The sequence below is a fragment of the Onychostoma macrolepis genome, chromosome 25 (assembly GCF_012432095.1).
Source record: "Onychostoma macrolepis isolate SWU-2019 chromosome 25, ASM1243209v1, whole genome shotgun sequence".
Lineage (NCBI taxonomy): Eukaryota > Metazoa > Chordata > Actinopteri > Cypriniformes > Cyprinidae > Onychostoma > Onychostoma macrolepis.
The window spans coordinates 422764-433768 of record NC_081179.1 but is presented as its reverse complement, the minus strand read 5'-3'; the positions used below and the strand labels follow the sequence as shown (position 1 = coordinate 433768).

The window sequence follows — 11005 nt, the reverse complement described above, 5'->3', positions numbered from 1 at the left end:
TGTTCATGATTTTGTGCTAATTATGCTCTGTTCTTTGGATCCTTGTTTGTTTGTGTATTTTCATATTTTAAGTTCAGAAACCAGAAAAGAGAGGAATCACTCCAGCACAGTAGATGGCGCTGTGAGTCTAGAACCTTCCTCAGATTGACACCCGCCAGAAACACATAAAAGAAGAAGAAAGAGCAACATGACAGAAGAATGGATTACGTATCAGAGTTGTTTGCGCTCGGACAGAGGACAGGACAGAGGGTTTCATTTGTAAATGAAGCTCGAGAAGGACCGGAGCACAAACCAAGAGAAGAACCCAGGTAACACATCTAGTGATGAGCTGAAGTTTCTCTGAACAGCTGCTGTTTCTGTGAACTGTTGATCATCAGTGAACTGAATCTTGAAGCTGTAACTCGTGTTGAGCTCTGGACTGCACTGCTAGTGTGAGCATCACAGCTTTAGTCAGATTCACAATATCACTGAAATCACTTACAGAAGCTTGTTTTTAATGTCTGTAGCACACAAGAGCTGTTCCCCGTCTTTCTCATACGCACAAATAATTCATGCAGGATTATCAGTGAATTTACATTACGAGCCACTCATTAAAAACCAGACTGATGTTGAATTGTTGATGTGTGATCCCTCTTCAGTCCAACACGAGTCTTTACTGACAATAGTGACGCCAGCCGAATGTGGAAAGGGTTAAATATGGAGGAGTGTGTGAAGCACATCTTTCTCTCGGTCAGATTCTCTGTATGTGGCAGATGTGGGGATGAAGTCCTCTGAGGTCAGCAGCCGGGCGTCTCTGGAGAGAAGGGAGACTCTGGAGAACAGGTGAGAGACGCACTGAAAACACAGAGAGAGAAATACCAGAGATGTGAACCGCTGGAGATTATTTATACTTTATTCTACCAGTAAGGTTGCTTTGAATTAAAAATAAATCCGTGTTGTTAAAGGTCAGTTTCTGGTGCTATAAGTGACTGCAGGAACTTCTCATTCAAAAGTGTGCAGAAGACACTCTTTATGAGACTTTGCTCTTTTCTTTCCCCAGATCTCCCTCCTGAGTGCTTTTAATCAATGGATTTTTACTGTTTTAATGTCACCCCCATATCTTAATTTATTACCCCTGCTTTCCCCTCCATTACCTTGATTTTAATTCATATAATAAATTGTTTTATCTCCTACCCTGTTTATTTATTGATCTTAATAAAATCATTTTGTTATTTTGGTTGATATATCTGGGGATATATCTCTGGGGTCATCTGGGTGTCCTGGTCTTCGCTGACGATCAGGGCTGTAGACATCATCTCTTGGTGCTGATCCACCATCTGATCGGATACGGACTGAGAAACAGAATAGGAAAGAAACAGACAAATATTAGCGTAGATGCCATTCAACTTACGATGTAACGAGTACATCGTGTGTTATGGGGAGTGTTCGGTTCCGGTTGATCTAATTAATGCAGCCTAACAATCCTTTAACGGATTTGAATAATAGAAGCGTATTAATGTGTTATGTGTAAGCCAGGCTAAAGAGATGGGTCTTTAATCTAGATTTAAACTGACAGAGTGTGTCTGCCTCCCGAACAGTGTTAGGTAGACTGTTCCAGAGTTTGGGTGCTAAATAGGAATAGGATCTGCTGCCGCAGTCGATTTTGATATTCTAGGTATTATCAAACGGCGGAGTTTTGAGAACGCAGCGGACGTGGAGGACTATAATGCGATAAGAGCTCGCTCAAGTACTGAGGAGCTAAACCATTCAGGGCTTTATAAGTAATTAACAAGATTTTAAAATCTATCCGATGCTTGATAGGGAGCCAGTGCAGTGTTGACAGAACCGGGCTAATATGGTCATATTTCCTGGTTCTAGTAAGGACTCTAGCTGCTGCATTTTGGACTAACTGTAGTTTGTTGATCAAGCGTGCAGAACAACCACCCAATAAAGCATTACAATAGTCTAACCTTGAGGTCATAAACGCATGAATTAACATTTCTGCATTTGACGTTGAGAGCATTGGTCGCAATTTAGATATGCTTTTGAGATGAAAAATGCAGTTTACAGATGCTAGAAACATGGCTTTCAAATGACAGATTGCTATCGAACAGCACACCTAGGTTCCTGACTGATGAAGAAGAATTGACAGAGCAGCCGTCAAGTGTTAGATAATGTTCTAGGTTATTACATGTGGGGTTTTAGGTCCGATAATTAACACCTCTGTTTTTCAGAATTTAGCAGTAAAAATTACTCGTCATCCAGTTTTTATATCGACTATGCATTCCGTTAGTTTCTCAATTTGGTGTGTTTCACCGGGCCGCGAAGAAATATAGAGCTGAGTATCATCAGCATAACAGTGAAAGCTAACACCATGTCTCCTGATAATATCTCCCAAGGGTAACATATAGAGCGTGAAAAGTAACGGCCCTAGTACTGAGCCTTGAGGTACTCCATACTGCACTTGTGATCGATATGATACCTCTTCATTCACTGCTACGAACTGATGGCGGTCAGATAAGTACGATTTGAACCATGCTAAGGCACTTCCACTAATGCCAACAAAGTTTTCTAGTCTATTCAAAAGAATGTTGTGGTCGATAGTGTCGAACGCAGCGCTAAGATCCAGTAGAACTAATAAAGAGATACAACCACGATCAGATGATAGAAGCAGGTCATTTGTAACTCTAATGAGAGCAGTCTCAGTACTATGATACGATCTAAATCCTGACTGGAATTCCTCACAGATATCATTTTCTCTAGGAAGGAATATAATTGTGAGGATACTACCTTTCTAGTATCTTTGACAGAAAAGGGAGATTTGAGATCGGTCTGTAATTAACTAGATCTTTGGGGTCAAGTTGTGGTTTTTAATGAGAGGCTTAATAACAGCCAATTTGAAGGTTTTGGGGACATATCCTAATGACAACGATGAATTAATAATAGCCAAAGAGGATCTATGACTTCTGGAAGCAGCTCTTTTAGTAGTTTAGATGGAATCGGGTCTAACATACATGTTGTTGGTTTAGATGATTTAACAAGTTTATACAATTCTTCCTCTCCTACAGTAGAGAATGAATGAAATTGTTCCTCAGGGGATCTATAGTGCGCTATCTGATGCGATACTGTAGCTGACGGCTGCAGGGATACAATTTTATCTCTGATAGTATCGATCTTGGAAGTGAAGTAGTTCATAAAGTCATTACTGCTATGCTCTTGGGAAATGCCAACACCTGTTGATGCTTGATTTTTCGTTAATTTAGTTACTGTATTGAATAAATACCGAGGGTTATGTTTGTTTTCTTCTAGAAGAGACGAAAAGTAATCAGATCTAGCAGTTTTTAATGCTTTTCTGTAGGATAGGGTACTTTCCCGCCAAGCTAAACGAAATACCTCTAAGTTTTCCTCCAGCTGCGCTCCATTTTCCGGGCTGCTCTCTTTAGGGCGCGAGTGTGCTCATTATACCACGGTGTTGGACTCTTATCCTTAATTTTCCTTAAGCGTAAAGGAGCAACCGCATCTAAAGTGCTAGAAAAGAGAGAGTCCATAGTTCCTGTTACATCATCAAGTTGTTCTGAGCTATTGGATATACTGAGGAACTGAGATAAGTCAGGAAGATTATTTATAAAGCAGTCTTTTGTGGTAGAGGTAATGGTTCTACCATATTTACATTTACATTTACATTTACATTTAGTCATTTTGCAGACGCTTTTATCCAAAGCGACTTACAATTTGGGGAACACATGAAGCGATTCATCTTGAAGAGGCAATTCGACAAAGGAAGTGCTTGTAACACCAAGTCTCAGGCATTGTTTAAATAAGTACAAGCTAGCAAGGGAAGGAATAAGTAAGGAGAAAGATTTTTTATTTTTTAAGTCAAGTAGTGTCGAAGAGATGAGTTTTCAGCTGTTGCTTGAAGATTGACAGGGATCCAGTACTCCGAATATGGGTGGGAAGATCATTCCACCAGCCAGGAATGGTGAACGAGAATGTTCTGGAGAGTGATTTTGAGCCTCTTTGTGATGGTACCACGAGGCGTCGCTCACTAGCAGATCTCAGACTTCTGGAGGATGTAGATTCTTAATAGTGAGTGCATGTAGGCGGGTGCTGAGCCTGTGGTTGTTTGTAACATATTTGTAACAAGAAGTTGGCTTTACAGCTTTAGCTATATGGAATATACAGGAGACTAGATAATGATCTGAGATATCATCGCTCTGCTGCAAAATTTCAACGCCACTGACATCAATTCCATGTGACAGTATTAAATCTAGAGTATGATTTCGACAATGAGTAGGTCCTGACACGTGTTGTTTAACACCAATTGAGTTTAGAATGTCTATAAATGCTGATCCCAACGAATCTCTTTCATTATCAACATGGATATTAAAATCACCAACGATTAGGACTTTATCTGCAGTCAGCACTAACTCCGATAGAAGATCAGAAAATTCTTTAATAAAGTCTGTATGGTGCCCTGGTGGCCTGTATACAGTAGCCAGTACAAACATCACAGGGATTTATCATTAACACTTGTTTCTTTGGATAACGTTATATGAAGCACCATTACTTGAGCAATTATACTTGAAACCCAACCTCTGAGAGATACTGAAAATATTTCTATAAATTGTAGCAACACCTCCCCTTTACCTTTTGGACGCGGTTCATGTTTGTAACAGTAATCTTGGGGTGTAGAGTCGTTTAAAGTAATGTAATCATCTTGTTTTAGCCAGGTTTCTGTCAAACAAAGCACATCTAGTTTATGGTCAGGAACATATCATTTACAAAAGTGCTTTTGAAGAAAGGGATCTAATATTTAATAAGCCAAGCTTTATCATGTGTTTATCTGTATTATATCGGTTTTTATTTGTTGAACATCAATTAAATTGTTACTATTACTTTGGTTTGGAAGGTTTCTGTATTTTCTAGTTCGGGGAACAGACACAGTCTCTATAGAGTGATATCTAGGTGAAAAAGTTTCTATGTGCTGAGAGTTAACTGCCTTTGGTGACGTGAGGTGGCTAGCAGACGGTCGGTTTAGCCAGTCTGTCTGCTTCCTGACCTGGGCTCCAGTTAGTCAAGTACAAACTCTAAGACTATGTGCCATATTTCTAGAGAGAAGAGCGGCACCACCCAGGAGGGATGAACACCATCTCTTTTCAACAGGTCAGGTCTGCCCCAAAAATTCTTCCAATTGTCTATAAAGCCTATGTTATTCTGCGGGCACCACTTAGACATCCAGCCATTAAGTGACGACAGTCTGCTATGAATCTCATCGCCCCGGTAAGCAGGGAGGCGGACCAGAGCATATTACAGTGTCTGACATCGTACTTGCAAGTTCACACACCTCTTTAACATTATTATTTTAAAACAAACAATTATCAGTTTAATTTAAAGGTCTTTGGACTTGATAGTATTCCTTACAACTTACCAAAGATGCTGCAGGAATCGTGTTTCCTGATATTTATGTGTGTGATTTTAACGCCAGGGAAATACATAAAACAAATGTGCCTGTAAACACTTTATTTAAATGAAAAATAGGTCTAAATCCGGGTGATCACTTACATCAATGTTATATATTGTCATGTCATCCAGCCCAAAAACAAATAGTTTTTGTCCGTGTGCAGAATATTCGATGGCAAATATTTAATTGACGAGTTGTCAATACAATACATAACATTAACATTTCTGCATTTGACGTTGAGAGCATTGGTCGCAATTTAGATATGCTTTTGAGATGAAAAATGCAGTTTTACAGATGCTAGAAACATGGCTTTCAAATGACAGATTGCTATCGAACAGCACACCTAGGTTCCTGACTGATGAAGAAGAATTGACAGAGCAGCCGTCAAGTGTTAGATAATGTTCTAGGTTATTACATGTGGGGTTTTAGGTCCGATAATTAACACCTCTGTTTTTCAGAATTTAGCAGTAAAAATTACTCGTCATCCAGTTTTTTATATTGACTATGCATTCCGTTAGTTTCTCAATTTGGTGTGTTTCACCGGGCCGCGAAGAAATATAGAGCTGAGTATCATCAGCATAACAGTGAAAGCTAACACCATGTCTCCTGATAATATCTCCCAAGGGTAACATATAGAGCGTGAAAAGTAACGGCCCTAGTACTGAGCCTTGAGGTACTCCATACTGCACTTGTGATCGATATGATACCTCTTCATTCACTGCTACGAACTGATGGCGGTCAGATAAGTACGATTTGAACCATGCTAAGGCACTTCCACTAATGCCAACAAAGTTTTCTAGTCTATTCAAAAGAATGTTGTGGTCGATAGTGTCGAACGCAGCGCTAAGATCCAGTAGAACTAATAAAGAGATACAACCACGATCAGATGATAGAAGCAGGTCATTTGTAACTCTAATGAGAGCAGTCTCAGTACTATGATACGATCTAAATCCTGACTGGAATTCCTCACAGATATCATTTTCTCTAGGAAGGAATATAATTGTGAGGATACTACCTTTCTAGTATCTTTGACAGAAAAGGGAGATTTGAGATCGGTCTGTAATTAACTAGATCTTTGGGGTCAAGTTGTGGTTTTTAATGAGAGGCTTAATAACAGCCAATTTGAAGGTTTTGGGGACATATCCTAATGACAACGATGAATTAATAATAGCCAAAGAGGATCTATGACTTCTGGAAGCAGCTCTTTTAGTAGTTTAGATGGAATCGGGTCTAACATACATGTTGTTGGTTTAGATGATTTAACAAGTTTATACAATTCTTCCTCTCCTACAGTAGAGAATGAATGAAATTGTTCCTCAGGGGATCTATAGTGCGCTATCTGATGCGATACTGTAGCTGACGGCTGCAGGGATACAATTTTATCTCTGATAGTATCGATCTTGGAAGTGAAGTAGTTCATAAAGTCATTACTGCTATGCTCTTGGGAAATGCCAACACCTGTTGATGCTTGATTTTTCGTTAATTTAGTTACTGTATTGAATAAATACCGAGGGTTATGTTTGTTTTCTTCTAGAAGAGACGAAAAGTAATCAGATCTAGCAGTTTTAATGCTTTTCTGTAGGATAGGGTACTTTCCGCCAAGCTAAACGAAATACCTCTAAGTTTTCCTCCAGCTGCGCTCCATTTTCCGGGCTGCTCTCTTTAGGGCGCGAGTGTGCTCATTATACCACGGTGTTGGACTCTTATCCTTAATTTTCCTTAAGCGTAAAGGAGCAACCGCATCTAAAGTGCTAGAAAAGAGAGAGTCCATAGTTCCTGTTACATCATCAAGTTGTTCTGAGCTATTGGATATACTGAGGAACTGAGATAAGTCAGGAAGATTATTTATAAAGCAGTCTTTTGTGGTAGAGGTAATGGTTCTACCATATTTACATTTACATTTACATTTACATTTAGTCATTTTGCAGACGCTTTTATCCAAAGCGACTTACAATTTGGGGAACACATGAAGCGATTCATCTTGAAGAGGCAATTCGACAAAGGAAGTGCTTGTAACACCAAGTCTCAGGCATTGTTTAAATAAGTACAAGCTAGCAAGGGAAGGAATAAGTAAGGAGAAAGATTTTTTTTTATTTTTTTAAGTCAAGTAGTGTCGAAAGAGATGAGTTTTCAGCTGTTGCTTGAAGATTGACAGGGATCCAGTACTCCGAATATGGGTGGGAAGATCATTCCACCAGCCAGGAATGGTGAACGAGAATGTTCTGGAGAGTGATTTTGAGCCTCTTTGTGATGGTACCACGAGGCGTCGCTCACTAGCAGATCTCAGACTTCTGGAGGGGATGTAGATTCTTAATAGTGAGTGCATGTAGGCGGGTGCTGAGCCTGTGGTTGTTTGTAACATATTTGTAACAAGAAGTTGGCTTTACAGCTTTAGCTATATGGAATATACAGGAGACTAGATAATGATCTGAGATATCATCGCTCTGCTGCAAAATTTCAACGCCACTGACATCAATTCCATGTGACAGTATTAAATCTAGAGTATGATTTCGACAATGAGTAGGTCCTGACACGTGTTGTTTAACACCAATTGAGTTTAGAATGTCTATAAATGCTGATCCCAACGAATCTCTTTCATTATCAACATGGATATTAAAATCACCAACGATTAGGACTTTATCTGCAGTCAGCACTAACTCCGATAGAAGATCAGAAAATTCTTTAATAAAGTCTGTATGGTGCCCTGGTGGCCTGTATACAGTAGCCAGTACAAACATCACAGGGATTTATCATTAACACTTGTTTCTTTGGATAACGTTATATGAAGCACCATTACTTGAACGAATTATACTTGAAACCCAACCTCTGAGAGATACTGAAAATATTTCTATAAATTGTAGCAACACCTCCCCCTTTACCTTTTGGACGCGGTTCATGTTTGTAACAGTAATCTTGGGGTGTAGAGTCGTTTAAAGTAATGTAATCATCTTGTTTTAGCCAGGTTTCTGTCAAACAAAGCACATCTAGTTTATGGTCAGGGAACATATCATTTACAAAAAGTGCTTTTGAAGAAAGGGATCTAATATTTAATAAGCCAAGCTTTATCATGTGTTTATCTGTATTATATCGGTTTTTATTTGTTGAACATCAATTAAATTGTTACTATTACTTTGGTTTGGAAGGTTTCTGTATTTTCTAGTTCGGGAACAGACACAGTCTCTATAGAGTGATATCTAGGTGAAAAGTTTCTATGTGCTGAGAGTTAACTGCCTTTGGTGACGTGAGGTGGCTAGCAGACGGTCGGTTTAGCCAGTCTGTCTGCTTCCTGACCTGGGCTCCAGTTAGTCAAGTACAAACTCTAAGACTATGTGCCATATTTCTAGAGAGAAGAGCGGCACCACCCCAGGAGGGATGAACACCATCTCTTTTCAACAGGTCAGGTCTGCCCCAAAAATTCTTCCAATTGTCTATAAAGCCTATGTTATTCTCGGGCACCACTTAGACATCCAGCCATTAAGTGACGACAGTCTGCTATGAATCTCATCGCCCCGGTAAGCAGGGAGCGGACCAGAGCATATTACAGTGTCTGACATCGTACTTGCAAGTTCACACACCTCTTTAACATTATTATTTTAAAACAAACAATTATCAGTTTAATTTAAAGGTCTTTGGACTTGATAGTATTCCTTACAACTTACCAAAGATGCTGCAGGAATCGTGTTTCCTGATATTTATGTGTGTGATTTTAACGCCAGGGAAATACATAAAGCAAATGTGCCTGTAAACACTTTATTTAAATGAAAAATAGGTCTAAATCCGGGTGATCACTTACATCAATGTTATATATTGTCATGTCATCCAGCCCAAAAAACAAATAGTTTTTGTCCGTGTGCAGAATATTCGATGGCAAATATTTAATTGACGAGTTGTCAATACAATACATAACATTAAAATTTATAGGGTATATTTTAATTGTACCAAATCCTTGTTAATGTACTATATCAAGTCTGTAAGATTGTATATCAGTGTCTACATTTTAATATGACTATGACTCTGGATCAGGACTGGTTTGGTAATCGGCATACCGGGTATTTTCCTGGTGGGTCGACGCACTTAAGGGGCCTGACAGATTTGTTTTACGAGGGACAGCGAGCAGCCAGTGGCCCATTGGTTTGTCTCCTGTATTGACAGCATAAAATGATGGACAAAATGCATCAGAGAAGATTGTGAAGAGATTTCCGCTCCGCTTCGCTCACATGCTCTGGCAACACATCACCTGCACAATTATTTTTTAAACAGGAAACACCTGCAGAGTGCTCCGAACCATGAGAAAACCATATCTCACTACCCCACTGCGACTTCCAAAAATTAACATCTTTGTCATTAGAATGAGACTCTTGAAAAAAAACTAAGTCAGAACCAAACTGTCTAGAAAATAAAAATAAGGCCTTGCGTTTAACAACATCTCTTAAACCCCTGGCATTTAAAGACACGACAGAGAAAGACATTTAAAGAACTCACAGCTGGCACAGCTTTCTCAGAGCGACTGCTGATGACGACAGCTGTTTCACGACTGGCCAGATTCACCACATGACAATTCTTTTTTACTGTAGTCACAATGTTATATTGAGTCACATTTAATAATAATAAAAAAAAAAACACTGATAAAAGCAAATATACCCCCACGTTACTGGTATTTAAATAGTATATGTTTATGTTGAACTTTATTCTTAAACAGATGGCGCTGTATTAAGCAGTATATAAAAAGTGTTTCGGTTGCTCATGAAAACGTTTTTGAAACGTGAATGCTATGCTTTAATTTTGTTATTTCTTATATTCTAAAATTATTTTTAAAAATGTTTCCACTGTTACAGTTTTTCCCCTGTCAATTGTACACTAAAACACAAACTATGAGATAATCCGATTTCCCAGAACTGTTGAAAAATAAATGCCTTTGCATCACATAAACATGTTGTGTTGTCTTGAGGAAAACTGATTTAAACATACTAAAAAAAATCTAAAATCACCTTAATTATTTAGGTTAAGTAATTGCAAAATGGCCAGTTTATTTGATTTTTGCCATGAAATTCAGAGATATTTAAGCATGATTTAGTTGTGTAAATGTGTGTCAATACTTTTTAGCGGCGACAGTATATTATATATATATATATATCTCATGTTGTTCAAACGTGTTGATTCATTGATTTTACTCCAAGAAACCAGAACGTTCCCCCAGATCCTCCATGGCAACTTCTAGAAGAAAGACACAAGTTAATCAATCACATAATGTTGTGTACAGTATGATTCACTACAGTTTCCCAAAATCTCCAATATTTGATCTGTTTTATGGTTTCATCTGTCAGAAAAAGAATTGTGCTATAATAACAATCAAGTACAACTCATTATATACACTAAACACTTTAAAAGAGACGGACATGTAGATGTTTGTGAAAGATGTTTTTTCTGTTTTGGAGGGATGATCATTTCTAAATCATAGGCGACCCTATTTATTGCCTCAAATGTTTTATACTGTAGTTAGGGGTGGATAATTTATCATTTGTTTATTATTCATGCAACAATATATTATAGTTTTTATTAATAACC

At 38.4% G+C, this 11005-nt stretch overlaps 1 long non-coding RNA gene across 1 annotated transcript; it reads left to right on the top strand.

Moving 5' to 3' along the window:
* Positions 1 to 1095, top strand: LOC131534546 (uncharacterized). Its single transcript, XR_009269373.1, has 3 exons — positions 1 to 308; positions 639 to 822; positions 1040 to 1095. It is a non-coding gene; the product is annotated as an uncharacterized LOC131534546 (long non-coding RNA).
* The last annotated feature ends 9910 nt before the right edge of the window (positions 1096 to 11005 follow it).